The sequence below is a fragment of the Pyxicephalus adspersus genome, chromosome 7 (assembly GCF_032062135.1).
Source record: "Pyxicephalus adspersus chromosome 7, UCB_Pads_2.0, whole genome shotgun sequence".
Lineage (NCBI taxonomy): Eukaryota > Metazoa > Chordata > Amphibia > Anura > Pyxicephalidae > Pyxicephalus > Pyxicephalus adspersus.
In genome coordinates this window covers 30,886,264-30,907,341 of record NC_092864.1, presented here as the reverse complement: position 1 = coordinate 30,907,341, position 21,078 = coordinate 30,886,264, and the positions used below count along the sequence as shown (strand labels likewise).

Here is a 21,078-nt window from a genome sequence, read left to right as displayed (position 1 = left end):
TTGGATGGCAGAGGTAGCAAATTGGCTGCGGACCAAAGAATGAGTTCAGCACTGAATATCAGCTGTGCTCCGTATTGGTTTATACAACATATATACAAAGAAATTATGAAATGGTACAGAAATTGGATGTTTTTAGGTAGCCAAAAACCTGGCGGCTAAGCATTATAAAAATTTAGGGCAAGTCATTTCCCTTTTGTAGACAAAATTCCTGAGTGCGCTTCTGGGTGTCACCACCTCAAATGTGATGGTAATGACCACGGCAGACTCAGATCGGTCACTCACATAAAATACTCACATGGGTAATTCCCTTTGCTCCACTCCCAGGTGATACACAGAAAGTTATGTAGGGAGGTGAAGGGAGGGGTGAAGGAGCTGGACTAGCACAGACAACAATTAGACATTCACGTAAGAGGAGAGGGCAGCACTAGGGAACTGACTGCCCCTGGAGTAATTACACTTCTTTCCAGTAAAAAGAATTTATGTAAAAAGGCAAAAGTGACAAGTAAGCATTTATATTACTTGATCTATCTGTACTTTCACCTGCCAAATTTCAAGTTGGCGACAGGATCTCTTTGCGAGGAAATTAGTTTGGTCATCTTATAAACTAAGAGCTTCTGTAATGCGCATTACAATACCAATTTTAATGATTAGCAGTCCATTCCTAATCATTTCAGCAGATATATTTCACTTGTGAAAGACCCGCATGGAGAATGCCCTTATTCTGAGCACACGGTTCAATCTGCTTCGCCAATGCCGCTCATTATTGTTCAAGACTCTTGTGATGTCTACTTTCCAAAAATAACAATATGGCTTGATGTAACACGCTGAAGCTTCTAAGAGCACCTGTCTGGGGTAAAGCCAGCCAACTATGTTCAAGACAGAATTATGTGACTATGACAAATAATACAGAACTGGGAACCAATGCAGAACTTATTAGGTTAATTTTTTGAAAAGGTTTAAATACCGATGTGTGATGCGTTTCTTGTGATTACGTGCTGCAATTAAAGGCAGGTTCAGACCCGAGACAGAACAAGCGTTCCTGTGTGGCCCCCGGCAGCTGGTACCTTGCCAGTCATTGGCCTGCCTACATTGCAACGTTGGAACCATTGCGGATTGGTACTGAACTTCTTGCTGCTGCCCCTATTTGTTATTGGGCTGTCATGGGTAGGTGCTTCATATATTGCCTCCTCCAAGGCATTGGTACAGTGGGGTGAAGAAGTGGTAACAGCACTGCAACTCCCACCTCCGGTCTAAATAAAGCCTTAGGCAAACAGCTAAATAGATTGTTGCAATACCTACAAGAAAGCTATTTCTAAAGTCAGACGGGAAGGGGGTATTTGCATTGAAATTGAGCTTGTTAGCACCCCAACATTTCCATCACCAATAGGTCTTTATCTCAATTCCCAAGGCTGTTAGAATGGGCCATCAGGGTGCTGTACATAAGCTTTATTAAAACATCAAGGCACCCCAGTTTAGTTCCCAAGAGCTCTCGACCCTCGTAATGGCAATGTAAAAAGGTATGCAAATGTCAAATTGTCACTCCAAGACTGGTGAACATTTACCATAACCTGGATCACCTAAAAGGTGACATCTACCTATTTAGGACACTGATTGATGCTTATTAATCTTTTGAGATAAATTACTTGGGAATGGGGTTCCCTGGATACCTTCCTTTAGTACAGGAGGTATCTGGTGTCTGAATACCCTCCCTTTCACCAACAAGAAAGAATATATATATAGATCTCACTGTAGTGCTGATGAAACAGACTGTGAAACGTGTCGTGTGTTAACTTTAAGACACTTCATTGTGTGTATAAAGCAAAGAAATCTTTTAATTTGAATTGATTTCTGTATATGAATAATTTTAACTCGTGTGAATAAAGATTTTTTGTCTTTAAGAGTATCAATGGGAAAAGTCTCATCTATAGTTCATTTAAAAGAGCACTCAAAACCTGTAATGTAATATGTTGGTGCTATATAAATCCGGTTTAATAATAATAATAATAATAATAATGTTCTCTATTGTAAAGCAAAGATTGTTTGCAGGACCAGAAATATGAAGCTCATTCACAGCTTAGGGCTTCTTCTTGTTATCCAAAATGAATGAAAAGTGGTGTATGGAGTAAGGAGTCTCCCTTTAAGTCTGTTTAATGATCCCTTTAGTAGGATCAGCTGGGAACAAGTGTTCCAGCAGTAAATTACATGTAAATCGCAGCTCTTCCATGTCACAGTGCGCCTTGCATCACCCTCCTGTCCTCTCCCAGCAGACAAGAAATCTAATTACTAGACATGGCACCAATGCCAGGAAATAAGACAGCAATTCTTCCTGCTAGTTGTCAGCAATTTGGATGGCAGCTCAGTCGCACTTACATTCACATTATCTTCTGAGAAATTTGAAGATTTTTAATAAATTTCTCAGTATTTACCAACATATTACGCAGCGCTTTACAAAGTCCATAAGTCACATCATTAACTGCCCCTCAAAGGGGAACATAATCTAATGTCCCTACCATAGTCATATGTCATTAATACAGTCTAAGGTCAATATTACGAGGAAGCCAATTAACCTAAGTGCATGTTCTTGGAATGTGGGAGGAAACCTTGCAACACAGGGAGAGAACATGCAAACTCCATGCAGATATTGTCCTGGCCAAGATTTATACCTGGGACCTAGCGCTGCAAAGGCCAGAGCACTAACCTCTAAGCCACTATGCCCATGAAAGTGGGATATACTGAGGAGGGTTGTGTTCAGTGGTGCGCAGGTGGTGTGCAGTGGCGCAATTTCAATTAAGACCTTGTATCCCGTTTCAATGACAAGTTACATTTAAAAAAAAAGGTCAATGTGCTGTGCAGTTACTGCTCCTAGGCTACAAAGATTCTTTCTTTTTTACAGACATTTTTGGCCTTTTTCAGACAGTTGAGCTTTTTCTTGAGTGGTGGGTTTGGCTTGTACATGACATGGTGGAATATAGGAAGTGGAAATACATCACTTGTCCTCTCAAATGCTTCTAAAACTTTGTATACAAAATAAAATGTAAACCTCAAGGCATCTAGTATTTGTTCTTATTAAAGCTAACCTGAAATCTGACCTAAGACGCTGCATGGAGCATTTCAATGCAGCAAAAAAACTGCTACTGCACCACCAGTAAAGAGCTAGCAGACACTCCCACCATCACAATACTGTTCAATGCGCATGAGCAGCTCAGTGTTGGTTGCTGGGATTCCTTGCAATCCTGGCTTCCCCTGAAGTTCCCGGCACTGAATGCACTACCAAGCACCTGCGCAAGAGTTACCTCATTCCAGCCCAGCCAATAAAAAGGGCAAAAATTGCAAGAAGGAAGAAGATGGCGGCGCCCTGCAATGGAACGGGAAAAGGTGAGTATCATAGATTGCAGTTCTGCTTTAAGTGTATCCAAACCCAAAAACAAAATGAATATACAAATCTGATTTGAAAGATGTGTGAATTTAGTGTAAAAGTTGAATGAATCTAGAGTAAAAAAACATTTTCGTTCTCCTGCTGAAGATCTGGCTCATTGAGAGGTTCGGAGGAGCGAGGGGCTCTGAAAGGTCTGCTTGTTCCCAATATGTTTATAAGGGAAGCAGCCAAATCATCCCTCCACCACACCCCCCTGGATGGAAACTACAGGGCCGCACCTACATGATTCATCCACAAAGCACTGTGTACAGATTTTTATACCAGGCAGCAGAATAAACTTGTAATGCATATAATGAGCATGCACTGGATTAGTTCCTGTTAAATGCTTTTCCTTTTTTTTTGCTCTAAGAAATGTTACATAAGAATATGACAATGTGTAATCACAAGGGCTTCATTTTGTTTTCTAAAGGATTATTATCTGCTTATTGTCCTCAATGTTCCTTACAATGTGTACTCTGTGTGTAGCTCCGCTAAGAATTTCAACAAATGGTGGGATGAATGAACGCCTGCACAAGTGCAGGAGCTTATTCACCCTGGCATTACGACAGCCGGGGGTCCCGAACCTGGAATAAATGTGCAGAAGATGTTGGCAACAGTGAGGGAGCTAGCATCACCGGATAATATGCAAGCAAAGTTCAAATTTAAAATATGTCCATTAGGTTTCATTTTTGTATATAGAAAGTATATTTTTGGTGGGAAAAATACTTGTTGGTGCGGATAGAATTTAAAGTCTTTAAAAACCTTCTAGGCACGGAACTGAAATTCCAAAAAAAAAGTTTTCTTAGGTATCTACAAAGCAACTGCCTTCTATTGTATGGAGAACAAGAGAGGGAGGTTTGAACACACTTCCTGTCCTTGGGTGACAACATTGATTCCCTACACTATGGCGAGGGAATGTTGTCACACATAGGTCAGTATTACTCCATAAGGGTTCCTACTACAATTTGTAAATCATCTTAGGTCACTGAAGGTGACACCAATGATCTTTTTGGCTATATTGGCAATGTAAGAGGAATTCTTCCCACTGACCACCACAGTAATGTACTGTGAGCTGTGGGTAACTATAGAGGGGTTCCCTGAAAGTTATTTCAGAGGTTCCTCCGTGTTAAAAGGGTCAAGAAAGACAGATCTAGCACCAAGTGAAAATAAAGGGGAAAGAAATCTGAAAATTTTTGCAGCCACCATAACTATGGATTGGCATGCTGCAATATATCAGATGTCTGTTTAAAGATGCGCTTTCACAAGTGAGGTCTGTTGAAACCCCAATGGGGACATGGAAAACAAAATTACCCTTGAGGGGTTCTACCCTTTCCAAAATGAATCAAAAATGGATATACTTTAAGGACTGTTGAGCTCAGACCTGAACCACAGGATCGGTAAGTTGCTATTACTGTGCAATAATAAGCAGGTAAAATCGAGCCTGTATATGCAATATGGTGGCTTTATATAATTAAAACAACTCTCCCTATAAAAACCTAATAAGTTGATGACGCATCAATCTGATATTTTGGAGCAATGAGGAGAAGGGTAGTTAGGTGGCACCCTGCTGTGTCCTCCCTATAGGAAAACAACGGCAGGCGCTAATGATCCCTTGTACTGTATAGTGACCTGGAACAGCAGACTGCTAAATTATATCCTGAGGCTGCTGTTCTGATTCTGGATTCTCAACCAGAGAAAATACCAGATGATTGCTTATGGAAAGCCAATACGATTCTAAAGATATCCAGGGCCTCAGTGATTCGACCCTCAAGTACCACTAGGAGGACCTAAGTTCGAGCTCGAAAACGAGGCATAACTACACATATCATTGGCTCCATCCCACTGCACTGACTAGAGGTATACAGTATAAAGCACTGTACTATGAAATTACAGGGACCGCATACAACATCTGCCACCCAGCTGTCACAGTCTAATGGTTAGTAATCCATGATGGTGCAGCAGTTTAACAGCTGCCATGACCATACTGACAGTTATGTAACTGTCTCATTACTAATCTGTACACAGCAGTAAGTCAGCAATAGTCTATTCTTATCTAATTGCAGAACATTGCATAGATGTGTGTAGAAGGCACAAAGAGATAAGCCAGTGTAAGTGGAGGAACTACACACGTGGTCATTATAAACGGTATGCAAAGTCTTTAAGTACATGGCCGAGCATGACCCACTGATCTCAGGGATGATTAGATTTATGGTTCATTAACAGATGGAAAGAATTAAATTCTGCAGACACTTCGCAATGCCACCAAAACTGATGAACCTGTGAACCTCCATGAAAAAAAAAATCAATATATGCTACAGGCGCTAAAATGTAATTTTCCCAATGAAGACATGAACAAGCAATGGAACAAGAGACGATCCACTGCACACCTTCTGCACTAAACCTTGGCAAGCAGGCCTATGTTTACCTTGGTTGACCACAAGACCTTTTAGTTGTTCGCCACAAGGCCCAGGCCTGGTACTTTTTGTCACAAGATCAGGCCCCTGTACTTCCATTCTTTTCTTCCCGATCACAAGACCCAGGACTGGTAGCCACAGGACCCAGGTTCCTTTCCTTTCATGCCACAAGACCATGACCCGGTACTTTCACACCACAAGACCAGGTCTGTGTTTCCACGCCAAAGGACCAAGCCAATTCCACATCCTAATACCTGGGCCTGGTCTTTCCACACTACCTTACAATACTCCAGTATTTCAACTCCAAAAGCCCAGGCTCCAGCACTATTGTGCCACAGGACCAGGTCCCTTTACTTCCATATCACAAGATCTGAAGCTGGTAGTACCATGCCATGAGTTCATACTGGAGTATGATATCTTACTTACCATGCTGAAAGACTAGGCATCTTTATTTCTATGTCATAATACCTGGCCCTGGTGTTTTCATGCCACAAAAGACCACAATACGTCCGCCACACAAATCCAGGCCCCAGCACCAATTGTGCCACAAAACCAGGTCCCTTTATTTTCATGTCACAAGCCCAGAGCCTGGTAGTACCATATCACAAGTACTCCCATGCCAAAATACCAGGCTCTTTTATTTCTATGTAACAAGATCAGGGCCTGGTTGTACCGTGCTACAAGATCATGCCTTAGTACATCCATGCTAAAAAACTAGGTGCCTTTACTTCTTCATCACAAGGCCAGGGCCTGCTAGTCCCATACCACAAGATCAGGCCCCACCACAAGACCAGGCATATTTACTTCGACAACACAAGACGAAGCCACTTTACTTCCAAGTCATAATACCTGGCCTTTGTGTTCCTATGCCACATAAGACGCCAATACTTCCACCCCCACAAATCGAGGCCCCAGCACCATTTGTGCAACAAGTATAGACCCTAGCACTAATGTACAACAAGACCAGGTCCCTTTACTTCAACATCACAAAACCAGGGCCCGGTGGTACAATGTCACAAGACTTTGCCCTGAGTACTTCTATGCCAAAAGACCAGGGGCCATTACTTCTGCGTCACAGGACCCTGACCCGGTATTATCACACCATAAGACCAGGCCCCCTTACTTCCATACCACAAGACAAAGCCACTTTACTTCCATGTCAGAAAACCTGGCCATGGTGTTTTCATACCACATAACAAGACCCTAATACTTTCGTCCCACAAGTCAAGGCCCCAGCTCATCTGTGCCACAAGATTAAAGCATAAACAAAATCATTCTCCAGGACCCAGATATAGCAGCTGCTTTTTCTAATTTGATTGTTACAGGGCAAGCACCTTTCTGTCAATAAATTTTCTTCACAAGGACGGGAACTACCATTGCTTCATTAGATATCAAACATGCACATTGCCTCATTATGTCTCATCATGCCATAAATATAATATAGAATATACTATAATTATTTATATCTGTACTTGTTCCTGGTCAGTGACTCAGAAAACTTTAAAACCAAATTCATCAGCATGACAGCCAGGAAAGTAGCATTTTCAGAAGGATTGGCCAGTAGTCTCACCATGGCAGATTGCCTTCAAGGTCTATTATATATATCATTGTCTCATTGTTAGGGTTCCTCCCGAGGTTGCTAGAGTTCCTTAAGCAACTTGTGCATCACAGGTCAGTTTAAGTGACACCAATGATCTTTTTGGGTATCAGTAATAGTGACATTCTTCCCACTGGCAACTAATTATGAAACATTCTTCCTACCACACTGTGAACTGTAGATATAGTAATATAAAAAGCCAGGGTTCCCTGACAATCTGAAAGTTTCTTTAAGGGTTACCCCAATGTTAAAAAGATTGAGAAACACTGATAAACTGTCAAGAATAACTTGTGGCCAATAACGGCACCTTCATTTTAAACTCCCATCTGTAGAAATGAGAATTGGATGATGATCACTTGCTGTTGGATACAATATTTGTCCCTTAGTGTGTTATTCAGCCGATATAAACATACTTATATGTATATATACTTAATATATACACATTCCGAGTCAGTGAGTAAAGCCTGGTACTGACGTAAAATTTTCATAGCAGCTCATATCCTCTTTTCTATAGAACAGATCAGCAACAATCATTTCAGACAATTACTGAGTATGTGTACAAAGCAAAAGAAGTGAAGAAAGAATACAGATGACAGCTCTGGAGATTGCACAAAGTGAACAAGCAATACATATATCTCATATATATAATATAATGCTCCATATATCATATCTCATATAATGCTCCATATATCATATGCTTCTTATGCAAACAATAAAACTTTTTTCATATTTCACACATTCTCAAGTCAGTAAAAGTTTTTGTGTTTATTTTTGAATTTTAAAGGTCAGCGAAGATCTCACAATCGGGAACTCAAAGAAACAACAAATTGATGAGTCACTACCAGCTCCCTTATCTCTCTTCCCTTTTGAACAGTTTCTACTTTCATTTTAAAAAAAAATATTGGAAACCAATAGGGGAAACCATTATTTTAGAAATGTGAAGGTTTATATTTTTATTGATTCTTCTGCAAATATGAAAACACAGATTTCTGCTTTGCTGACATGTTTATCCTCTGGTTTTGTATTTTGTGAATCAAGCAACCAATGAACTGAGCAAATAATCCGATTTCAGTTTGTATTCATTTACAATTAGAGTGCACGGCGGAAAAAATACAGAACTGGAAAGGGAAGGCAGAAAGACAGAGAACATTGCTAAAAGGGAAAATTGGGTAAACAAGAGATCCACAGCTCGTGTCCCACTCATAACCTGATCACATGCACAGCTCCAAGACTTTTCTAGAGCTGCCCCGACGTTCCGGAAATATTATTATTGTAGATTATTTACATACGCCGACATATTACACAGACCTGTACAAAATCCATAGTCATGTCACTAGCTGTCCATCAAAGGGGCTCACAATCTAATGTCCCCACCTTAATGGTCTTTCTCGTCCAATCCGACTTGCTCCTACTTTCTGCACATTTAAAAGAGCACCCAAAACCCATCTTTTCATAGTCTTCTACCTGTCTTCTTCAGTCTCCTAAACCTCACTACTCCCCCACCATTCCATATTCCCTCCTATTGTGTGATACTTCCCCCACCTCTTAGATTGTAAGCTCTTTGGAACAGGGTCCTCTCCTCCTCCTGTGTCACTGTCTGTATCTGTCATTTGCAACCCCTTTTTCTTGTACAGCACTGCATAACATGTTGGCTCTATATAAATACAGTTTAACAATATTAAACCGATATATGATGTTGGGGGACAGCTGCACCAACACAAAGTACAATCAGGAAAATAATCTTGGGTGCTGAAAATCTAGCGTCTATATCAGTGTTTCTTGACCCTTAACATGGGGGAACCCTTGAAATAACTTTCAGGTCTTCAGGGAACCCCTTCTGTATTTACTATACCCACAGCTCACAGTATATTAGTGTGGAGGTCATTGGGAAGAATGTCTCCTACATTGCTGGCCATTGGAAAGAATGTCACCCTTACAGATAGCCAAAAAGATCATGGGTGTCAGTTATACTTAGGAGACAAATTGCTCATTATTCTTCTTCTTATTATTTTTATTAATAAACAGGATTTAAATAGCACCAACATATTACACAGCGCTTTACATTAAATAGAGGGTGCAAATGACAAATTCAGATAGTGATACAGGAGGAGAGGGACCCTGTCACCAAGGAGCTTACAATCTAGTAGTATCTAGAGCAGGGGTGTCAAACAAATACACAGTGGGCCAAAATTAAAAACTTTGACAAAGCCACGTGCCAAACTTGAAACTGGATTAGCACCGCTACTACAATTCCCTGCATCAAGAAAACAGTCCTATGCGGGGCCACGCATAGGCAGAGAGCCAGCTCAGCTGGTCTATAGACAGGAGTGATGCCAAGAATCGTAGTAGCAGCGGGCCAGCTGCAATTCATATTTAAGATTATTTTGGGGGCCAAAAAAAAGGACGTTGTGGGCCAGATTCGGCCCCCGGGCCAGAGATTGACACCCCCAGGGTCCCTGGCTGAAAAACACTGATCTATATGGTTCTCTAAGCTTAAATAAACTTTCATATTACATACCAGAAGCAAATGTCAGGTCCTAGAGCCTGTCTGTTGCCAGCTTGCTGCAGAGAAGAACCCTTGTTCCCGGGTGGAAGCGGTAGTCTCTCTTCACAGGTCACACCAAACACCAAGCTAGAACTCTGCTTCCTCTTAGTTTCCAATTACATAAACTTTGCGTCCTTAGCTTACGTGTAGCCATGTGAGTATTAGACAATCCTGTCCGGCCTGTATGTGACGTCCAGAGAACAGGAGTGGTGTACCGCTGCTTAGGTGTGACCAGTCCACTTTGGATCAACTGTGGGTTTAGGGTTCTGTATACACAGGCTTCCAAATTTACAAATTCATTTTTCCATTGGCTGAAGTTTTCCATCAAAACAGGAAAAAATCAGACCAAACGTCACTCGGTTGACGTGAATCGGGGGAAATATTTACCAATCAGCAACCCAACAGCCAAATAACCAACAAGTCGCCTTATGGCAAGGGACAGACTGTGGCAACCATTGCACAAATTGAGCCCATGTGGGTTTTTGTCTATCAGCAGAGCTTACAATCTAATATTCCTCATCTCCTATACACCAGACTCCTTCTCCCCCTTCCCCCAGAAGTTATTTTAGTAAACACATGGCCATGTGATCTCAGGGCTGCTACATGTGCCCCATTATACCCCACTAGGACTACACCGATCCCTTCCCCTTCTCTTACCTGGGCTGCCTTCTCCCTGATCTCCTTCTCTGGTGTATTTCTGGTCTGGCTAGTTTACAAGTCAAGATATAGGTGTTGGCTGCAAATTTCAGGAGTTTCTTACACTCCCTGCTCCACTCCAAATGTCAGACAATGGCTGCATGGCAAGAGCACCCCCTGATGGGCCAGCCTTGTAAGTGCAGGTGCTGAGCGTAACTCTTTCCTTGCTGGGTAAGGCTCTACTAGAAACACTAATAATATAGCACCAGCATACTACGTAGTGCTGCACAATAAATAGAGGTTGCAGATGACAAACCTGCATACTTGACCACTTAAAGCAGAGTCAAGCAATGACGCACAAGGAGTAGAAGACCCTTCTGGCCAACAGAATTTACAATCTAGGACAACCTTTTTTGAAATAGGGGGAGTCTTAAAATAACTTTCAGCAAACCTCTGCTTTTATTATTATGTCCACAGATGGTACATAGTAGATGGTGATAGATGCTGCTGGAGAGGTCCTTTTTCTCTCTATACCAGCTTTCATTCCTATACTACAATCACCAACCAGGTCAGCAATATTACCTAGAGAAACCCCATCAGGGGCTCATCAGTCCTTTTACACATTCATAAACATGTGGCATATTATATCACACTAATTTGCAAACGTGTAGTCGCCCCTGAGGGAGCCTATCTGGATGAAACGCGTCAGGTATGACGTTACACGTATGCAAACTGTACTCTTACCGGGTTGATACTGGACTGTCGGGACATTCTTGGGCCCGCTTATTTATGGATTAGTTGTATGCTGTATAGTGCCATTCTTATGGCCAGAAATAGATTAGTTACAGCTGTGTTGTAAGATTCATTACTCTAATTAGTATTGTGTTTTGGGAAGTTTATTAGTAATACAATACTTTTGCCTAAAACCCCTCTGCTCTATTCTATTTTTATTTATGTCCACAGCTCAACGTACATTGGCCAGGGGGGATCGGTGGAAAGAATGCCTCCTACATTGCTAGCCAGTGGGGATAATGTCACCCTTACAGATAACCAAAATAATCATTGGTATCACTTAAACTGACCTGAGAGGTACAAACTGCTCATTGCTCAAGGAACCCCCAGCAACCTTTGAAGGAACCCTGGTTGAGAAACACTGGTCTAAGAGGGGAAGGTGTATATACAATAGGTGGAGTAATGGAGGGGCTCCTACTGGAGTGTTTTATTAACATGTTTCTATGCATAAGCAACGAACGAGACGGGTGGTGACGCGCTGGGTATCCATTCATTCCCAATTGCAACCAAAAGCACCTTGCCAATGCACTGAAGCATAATGCAAGTAAAGAAACATGATGTGTATTAGTTCGCCTGATTGCCATTTATTCTTAATTACACCCCAACTGCACCTTTCCAATGCACTGCAGTTTTTAAAAGCACAGTGCGCATTATTTTTTTTAATGCAATGTGCTGCATTGGATGGGCCTATTACAATAAAATAAACAGAAATAATTCTCTTGTTCACTCCAAATATTATGGGTGAATTTACAAGGAAAAAAGTTTTTTTAGCAAGATAAACATATATTTATTCAATATAAGTAATTACAAAGTAGCCAATATTATCTTACAAAAAAGAGGTTTCAGGTATAAAAATGTTATTTTTGTGAGTCTATATATTTACATCAAAGACAAAAAGGTCCCAGTTCCCGACACGTTTTGCCCATGTAGGGCTTCCTCAGGGCAGAATACAAAAGGAGACACTTCTTACAGGAAACTCACATCTAGGATGATTAGTAGTGCTTGAAATTATAGTAACTAAAAATAGGAAGCAGAGCCAAACATACACTGGTGAAGGCTGGTGTGTTCACCTAGTTTCATCTCTTCCACAAGCAAAGTTAAAATTAATAACTAGATTGTAAGCTCTTCGGGGCAGGGTCTTCTCTTCCTCATGTGTCACTGTCTGTATCTGTCTGTCATTTGCTACCCTTTTTAATGTACAGTGCTGCGTAATATGTTGGAGCTTTATAAATCCTGTTTAATAATAACAATAATAATAATAATAATAATGCACAGTAAAAACTGGCATTGGGAAGTGAATATGCTCTACTTTTTAAGGAAAAGTTAAGATTTACTTTGGAAAGAGCAGTTCCCGTACAGCTCCTAGTTGATGGCACTTTGCCAGCTGCCTGGTTGCCCACACTGCTGTGCTGGTCCTGAAAGAATTGGCGTTTGTACATTTTTATAAGTTTTATAGCAAGTGATACAAAACCACTCACTGCCCCTTTTCAATCTCAGTGGGCTGCAACAATGAGAAATGGTCTGTGGATATGAAGTAGTGGTAACCACACCACCCACAACCTACTGCCCGTTCAACACAAAGAATTTAGTCTTTACTGTTTCATAGTTATATTGTATATAATGGCCCTAATTTATTACAGCTCTCCAAGGCTGGAGAGGATCCACTTTTGTAACACTTACTTTGTACATCACCACCACACATGGTGGTGCTATACAGCAAGGCTTGTCAGGTTTTGTATAAGTACACAAACCAGACAATGAATTGCAATTAAAAAGGTAGACAGTTGTCATTAAAACAGGGTCATGTTCAGGGCTGGATATAATCCTCACACATAACATAATCCTCTATTATTTATATACTGGTTTTAGAAAACCAATGGTGATTGGCTGGAAAAATTCATCATAGCAGAGCAATAATCATTCTGACAACAATAATGTGATGTTCCCATTCCTATTTAAGTGCACATCAATGCTCAAATATATTGACCAAATGTATGTTTATATGAGATAAATATGTTCCAGGAGCAACAAAGGTGTGCAAGGTCTTGGAAATGGCAAATTTGTGGTAAGTAGAAAATCCTTTGCTCTGCCGTTATTCTACTGAAAATGACTCTCTGTGAGGAAGCAGTGGTCTTCCCCCAGAATTCAAACTGCCCTTTGCTGACCAGACCATAGTAACAATAGAAGAGCTCTGGCTTTGACTCAGCAGGAGGCATGGCACACCTTCTCAGAAAGACCACTGCACAACAATATTTGTAAATGGAACTGATCATCAGCAGCCTGCATACTAATCACATGTGTACTTTACATACCGGTAATTACACATTCCGGGAACTGTACACATGACATATGGTTAAACCCTAAAGGTGGCTCTAAGAATTATTTGCATGACATGCAAACAGGATTAAAATAAACAGCTTTGAAACACAGGAGGGTAAATGGGCACTTCTAAAATCTAGAAACTCTGAAAGATATTTTCAGCAAAATTCAGATCACTCCCCCCATTTCCCTTTCCATTACCGTTCACCTGTGAATACAGATCTATAGCCAATACTAACATCTCATACAACCTTCACCATGTTAGGGTAATCTTGGAAGTAATTTTCAATGTTCGTTAGAATAATTATTCCATAATATTCCTTGTTTGAAGACTTCCTATTATGCTCCTGGCTTCCAGTTTCTTAACCTTGTTGTCACATGAATGTGTTGTGTATTCATGGAGGATCCTCTTTATACCTTCATTGTATGAATTATAACCAGGAAGGAACTAAAACCAAAACTTTTTCAGGTCTCACCAGCTTGGACAGGAAGGGTGAGCCTGGGTCAGATGGAGAATCACTGATATCAATTCCCATAATCTGACATTATTTATTCATCACTTGGAAATCATTTGCTTTTCCTCCCATGTATATACAGCAGTGTCAGGACATCTTTTCTGACTGTGTCATTCAGTGCACTCTTTGGTGGGGATCTTGTTGTAACCGTCTAGATCAGTGTTTTTTCACCTTTTTGGGCGGCCCTTGAAATAACTTTCAGGTCTTCTGGGACCCTCTCCTATAATAACTAGTATTTATATAGCGCTGACATGTTAGGCAGCGATGTACAAATGACAATCAATGGGGCTCACAATCTAATTAATGTCCCTATCATACTCATATGTCAATAATACCGTCTAGGTCAATTTGGAGGATACCTAACTGCATGTTTTTTGGAATGTGGGAGGAAACCCACACAAACACAGGAAGAACCTGCAAACTCCATGCAGATATTGTCCTGGCCTTGGTTCGAACCTGGGAACTGGCTGTGTAAAGGCATGGCTTTGTTTACAATCAAATGGCACTGTAACCAAAGTAGCAGGCTGCAGCTGTTAGAAGTAAAACACATGGAGACATTTATCAAATCTGATATGCAACAAGGCAATGAAGCAGATTGTGAGAGAGATTTAGGAGTTAAGGTTTATTCATAAATTCCTCCCATTGTGGCTCTTCTAGGCTCTTTACCTATTGAAGCTTATTTGTAGATCAGTGTTTCTCAAACTTTTTAACATGGGCAAACCCTTGAAATAACTTTCACCCCTTCTATATATACTATATCCCCATATCATGGGAAGAATTCCTCATACATCGCTGGCCATTGGGAAGAATGTCACAATTACAGATAACCAAAAAGATCATTGGTGTAAGTTAAACTGACCTGAGAGGTGCAAACTGTTCATTGCTCAAGGAACCCCCAGCAACCTCAGGAGGAACCCTGGGCTAGACAATAAAAAGTATGATTTAGTATCACATCCCAACCATATACAAAGCTCCTTTATGTATCTGAAGGACATTTACCCATTGCCAAAAATTAGACTTTTTATTTAAGACATGTAATTTCTCTATTAAAGTGGATAAAACCCTAAACATGAACTTCTCTAACTTACCTTCTGTAGGTATGTCCATTGTACTATTTTGTTATATCCATTGGAAACACAAAATAGCTGTTGATCCTTCCAGAGATCCAGTTACTATTATTAATAAACATAAATAGCATAGCATATATCACCAACATATTATGCTGCGCTGTACATTAAATAGGGGTTGCAAATGACAGAAAGATACAATGACCCAGGAGGAGGAGGAGGAAAGGACCCTGCCTAGAAGAGCTATTCATCGAAAGGGAAGAGGAAGTAGAACACAATAGTTCTGACAACCCTTCATTGTAAGGGTGACTAGGCTGCTTTTCCATTGATGCAATTCAAGGCCGGCTCACAGATGTTACAATAACCTGTGTACATAGTGTAAGTCTGAGTTTTAGACGGCTGCTGATGCAAATAAACATTAATTGTGCATTACTGAGACCTTTGTGAAAGTGATGTGACTTGAGTACTGTAAGTAGTTACTGGTGAGATTACCAATGGTAAAGCAGAAAAAAGATAAAGTCAACACACCCAAGGAAAGGAAAACTGAAACATAATCAGTTTCTGTCCTTCGGGGGCTTTTTTAAAAGCATGGATTATGACATTTACTGAAAACAGCCCCTGTTGGGAGAATCAATCACTGCTATTGAGAGATAAAGACGTGGAAGATTCTGCACCAGAGAATGTTTCAGTGAATATCAGATTTACTGCTTTGTAATTAGACCCTTTATGTAGATAGAAATTATCACTTAGCCACCATTCATATCTTTGCAGATTACTGCCCTGTTACTGTGATGTCTGCATACTTTTTTGTACTGCCAACATACACAAAGATTTGAACCAGGCTTTTTTTTCCAAAATTTTTTAATGGATGGTATCCCACTTTCATTTGATGCAACCCAGCATGATGGTTTGAAATCAGTTGTAGGTTCTTTATCCTCTTTTTTTATTTACATTTATTAACTGCAAATCAAAAATATTTTTTCTAAATGTGTTTAAGAGGTACATATTCACTCTGAGATCATTACAAAGAATAAGAGGGCACTCTTTGTGTCTGGAGGAAAAGAAGTTTAAGCTCCGGATAAGAAGGGATTCTTCGCTGTAAGGTCTGTGAAAATGTGGAATCGGCTCCCTCAGGAAGTAGTTTCAGCAACTACTATAGAAGCACAGAATATAGGTGAATATTAAAGCTTTAAAATAAAGATAACAAAGACTGTCAATCCAGAGAACATCCAATTGTCTCATGGGACCAGGAAGGATTTTTTTCCCCTGTTGGAGCAAATAGTACCAGGGTTTTTTTTTGCCTTCCTCTGGATCAGCTATGTAGGGTTATTATCCGTGATATGTTTATTTCCCTAGTGATTGAATTTCACTTGTGTCTTTTTTCAACCTACCTATTTAACTAAGACAGCAGAAACCTGAAAAACCTCACAATATGGAGATCACTATACTCCACAATTTTTGGAAGATTGGCAAGCAAGGCATATCATACACACATAAATATTTATATGTATTACATACACACACACACATAAATATATATATATATATATATATATATATATATATATAAAACAAAGACTAACAACTCACTTGATAGAATCTATTTATTGTGCAATGTCACCAACTCATCTTATTTACAAAAAAATAATTTCAATTCAGTGTTATATACAATGAAAAAATGTCTGAATAGGAAATGAAAGCAGCCCCCAAATTATTATTATATTTTTTCTTCTTGTGCACTTAAGGTGCGTTAGGATGCACTTTGTAATTTAAACGCAGAGTCTAGCTAGCTTGGCAATAGAACATATTTGTCTAGGATGTGGATTTGTATCTTTCGCTCTCATATTGCCCTCTGTTGGCATCTCTCATCCGCTGCCGGGCTTTCATCTGCTGTACGCGTCTCTGCTCCACCTTGTTCTTTGCATACAGAAATAGTATTATGCCAGATGGGAATCCAATCGCCCTGTTTTAAAAATAAAATTATGAGAGGTTGATATAATGTAATCCGAGCAGCTGGCACCTGCCAGTAATCTGCATGCTGCTACATGGGCCTGGGTACAAAAACAACATGCTTAACCCCTGATAATCCTCCAGCCCAGTGATTCTCAACCAGGGCTCCTCCAGGAGGTTGCTTGGGGTTCCTTAAGCAATGAGTAATTTCTGCCTCTCAGGTCAGTGTAAGTGACCCAATGATTGTTTTGGCTATCTGTAAGGGAGACATTTGTTTCAATGGCCAGCAGTGCAAGAGGTATTCTTCCCATTGACCATCACACATACTATACTGTGAGCTGTGGATATATTAATTACAGTCGGGGTTCCCTGAAGACCTGAAAGTTATTTCAAGGGTTCCCCCATGTCAAAAAGGTTGAGAAGCACGAACCAGTGGATGTCCAGGGAGTAACAATGCACCAGACCCAAATGTATCTACAGTGTTCTACCCAGCCCTTTTAACTGGGCACACTACCCGGCACTTTTCAGCAACCACCCATCTGTTTTTGGGTGATTACTGAAGAGTTGGGTCAAAATACAGGGGCCACCACCCACCTACAGTTTCTTCCCACCCAGTTAAAAAACATTTCTGGGTTGAGCACTGATCTAATTCATTTATAATGTGGTAAAACCAAGCATGGTAACAGAAGCTTTTTCGGGCTGATAGTAATTAGTTTCAGTTACGCTGCACTCTCTGAGCGTCCTCTCCGTTTACACAACACCTAGGCCCTGATGAACGATGAGTGCTTGAGCCCCTGAAAGGCACTGGCTGTCCAGCTTGAACATATGAGTAACTAATTGAAGTTAATCAGGACTTACAACAGTTAGGTCTGGAGCTCCTGTCATTGGGTGCTCGCTATGGTCCCCAGGTAACATGACAGCAGCCCCACCGGAGTCACTAAGCACTATGGAATGGACTGACTCTTGATAACATTGAGTTAGTGATAATTTAAAGCAGATCTATAGCCAACACAAAACAGATATTTCCCCCCCCCCCCCCGAATCATACAGTTTATATCCCCTTTTTTTGGCTGCATAACAGTGAGGATGACCCTTGCCTACAAAAGCATGTGGGATTACAAAGCACTGGGATTACATTTCCCATTGTTCCTTGCTCTGTTTCAATGCATGTTAGAACATGGCACCAACAGTGGGCATTGCTGGGCAAGTCTGGAAGCAGCAGGGCACCTCCATGTTATATAGTTACATAGTCAGGTTGAAAAAAGACCATCAAGTTCAACCACTAGGGAAATAAACATACAGAGATAAAACCCTATAGACATAGTTGATCCAGAGGAAGGCAAAAAAAAAATATATACTCTGGTTTCATTTGTTTCAACAGGGAAAAAAATATTCCTTCCTGATCCTGTGAGACAATCGGATGTTCCCTTGATCAACAGTTTCTGTTTTTTTACTTTAAAACTTTAATGCCCAGTTATATTCTGTGCTTCTAGAAATCATCCAGCTTTTTCTATCTATAGAACTTGCTGAAACCTTCCTGAGGGAGCCGATTCCACATTTTCACAGACCTGGTCTGTGGTCATATAGTCAAAATAGACAAAAAGTGGATGGAGTAACACATGACCCATTTTGTATTCCCATTTGTTGTTGAAACCCCTATAATTATGTTACCTTTTTATCAGCCCCCATAATTTGTTCTAGTTTTCTAATGCCTCCCCAGTGGCCCCGTATTGTGAGCCAACTTTTCAGTCACCACCCAAAACAGCCGGGTGGTTACTGAAAAAATGACAGGTGGTGCACTCAGCTAAAAGGGGCCGGGGAAAAGCCTGCTATGTATTCTGATTCTGCTTTAAGGTCCAGTACCTGTATGCCATCTGCATTTTACTATCTAGCAAGTCACTGTAAACATGCAGGCAGTTAAGTCAGCACAGGTAAAGCAGACCTATACCCCAATGCGAAAAAGGGGGGAGAAATTCAACATTTTAAGTGGTCACCAGAGCTGAGGGAAAATCTTCCAATGGGGAGAACTCTCAATTTGGAGAGATTTCCTCCTATTTTCTGCTGCATTCTTAGGATGTAAGTGATGGGAAATCTTCTAGTGTGGGGTAGACAGCAAAATATATACTAAGAGTGTTTTTATTCTGGACATACATTTGAGGGGTGAGATTTATGTTGTATTAGCTTCTCCCACTTCCTACAGCTATTATCATTCAGTGACAACCACCACGGACATTATGGCAGCACAAGACCTCGACACTCACTTATCCATACCCCAACCATAAAAGTCACACTTGGATAGCTAGAACCCTCTCTGCTTTATCTTACCATGCATAGCCCACTTTTTTCATGGGATTTTGTGCTCTGGCGCCCCCAACAAAGAAGCTGCCCCTGTAGGTGGACTCCTCCTCCTCAGCTTTTGCCCGCAGAGGTGACCTGGTGTGCAGTGGTTTGGCATTGGGAGCTCTAGATGGTATCAATGTGGTGGTGGCTCTTCCTCCTGCACCCCGGAGAAAGCCTAAAAAGACCATTTAAGACATTATAAAAACAGAACAAAAAATATTTCAATATAAGGAAACTTAAACGGGAGTGTATGGGCCTAACACATCAACGTTGTCATATGTACAGGCATCATCCAAACTTCCCTCTCAGGGTTTCCCCAGAGGTTGCTGGGAGTTCCTTTGGCAATGAACCTCTCAGATCAGTTTAAGTGACACCAATGATCTTTTTTTCTACCTGTAAGGGTGACATTCTTCCCAATGGCCAGCAAAGTAAGAGACAGTCTTACCACTGAACACCACAATAATATACTGTGAGCATAGCAATTATACCCGGGGGTCCCTGAAGACCTGAGAATTATTTTAGGGTTCCCCATGTTAGAATCCCTGTGATTCCATCACCAGCCATGAACACATTTACAACGCTACCAGGAACTCAGTTCCTCTTGACGTAGGCTGACATCTTTAGAACTTCAATTCCCAGAAGCCTTTTCTCTGGAGAAGCTATAGGCAGTATCCTGAGAGTCAAACCAGCAGCATTGTTTTGTTGGGAAAAAATAAATGAATCTAACCAATGACACGCCCAGCCACACCCCTAATTTGTGAACTGCGATAGATGATTGGTTAAACTGACACACATTCACTATCTTCCTTTATTAGCTTTTGAACATTTTAGAGACTGGATGAGTATTTAATGCATAATAACTTTTAATGTTTATTTTGTTTTTAGTAAAGGTGTATATAGCCACCCAAAAAGGGTGAAAAACGTAGAAAGAAAGATGGAATTGGATCTGTAAGATGGGATTTGGATGAATCAGGCACTGTGTTGTCACCTCACACAGGAAGTTCTCTCAGTGGATTTCTGACAGTATTTTTCTGTACATGTAATGTATTTTGCAGAGACAAAAACATTAGGAAATTTGTACGTTATTAGAATTATGTGTTAAACAAGTCCTTATTAATCTAAACATACAGACAGCACGCTGAAACAAACTTCATACATGAAAATATAAATATACAGCTTTGCATATGGGTTTTTTCCTGCTACATATTACAACATTCAGTATTATAGAATAGAAAACAAATCATCAACGTCCTCACCCCAGCTACTCCAAACTCTCCCTGACACCAACATCCTAGAACAGTGCGCTGCCATCTTTCTCAAAACCCCGCCTACTGCTTATTATATACATCACTTCCTGTTTTGCATCGCAGAATTCTGGGACTTGAAGTTTCTCTGTATCTGCTAGGGAACCGCCCACAGCTTGTCAAGCAGGGATCGGTCACATGACTTCTCCTCCCTTTACCGCGCCTCCAATTCCATCGTCACGTG

General features: G+C 40.7%; 1 protein-coding gene across 2 annotated transcripts in view; it reads right to left on the bottom strand.

The window, feature by feature from the left end:
- The window catches only part of TMBIM1 (transmembrane BAX inhibitor motif containing 1), a 37,598-nt gene extending 26,824 nt beyond the window's left edge, over positions 1 to 10,774 (bottom strand). The window contains exon 1 of one of the 2 annotated variants that reach the window (XM_072417985.1): positions 10,629 to 10,774. The gene's annotated coding sequence lies outside the window, so the exon portion shown is untranslated. Of the gene's footprint in view, positions 1 to 9,944; positions 10,507 to 10,628 lie in introns of those variants that run through there. The other variant, XM_072417986.1, reaches the window with a different exon arrangement.
- Positions 10,775 to 21,078: the final 10,304 nt, after the last annotated feature.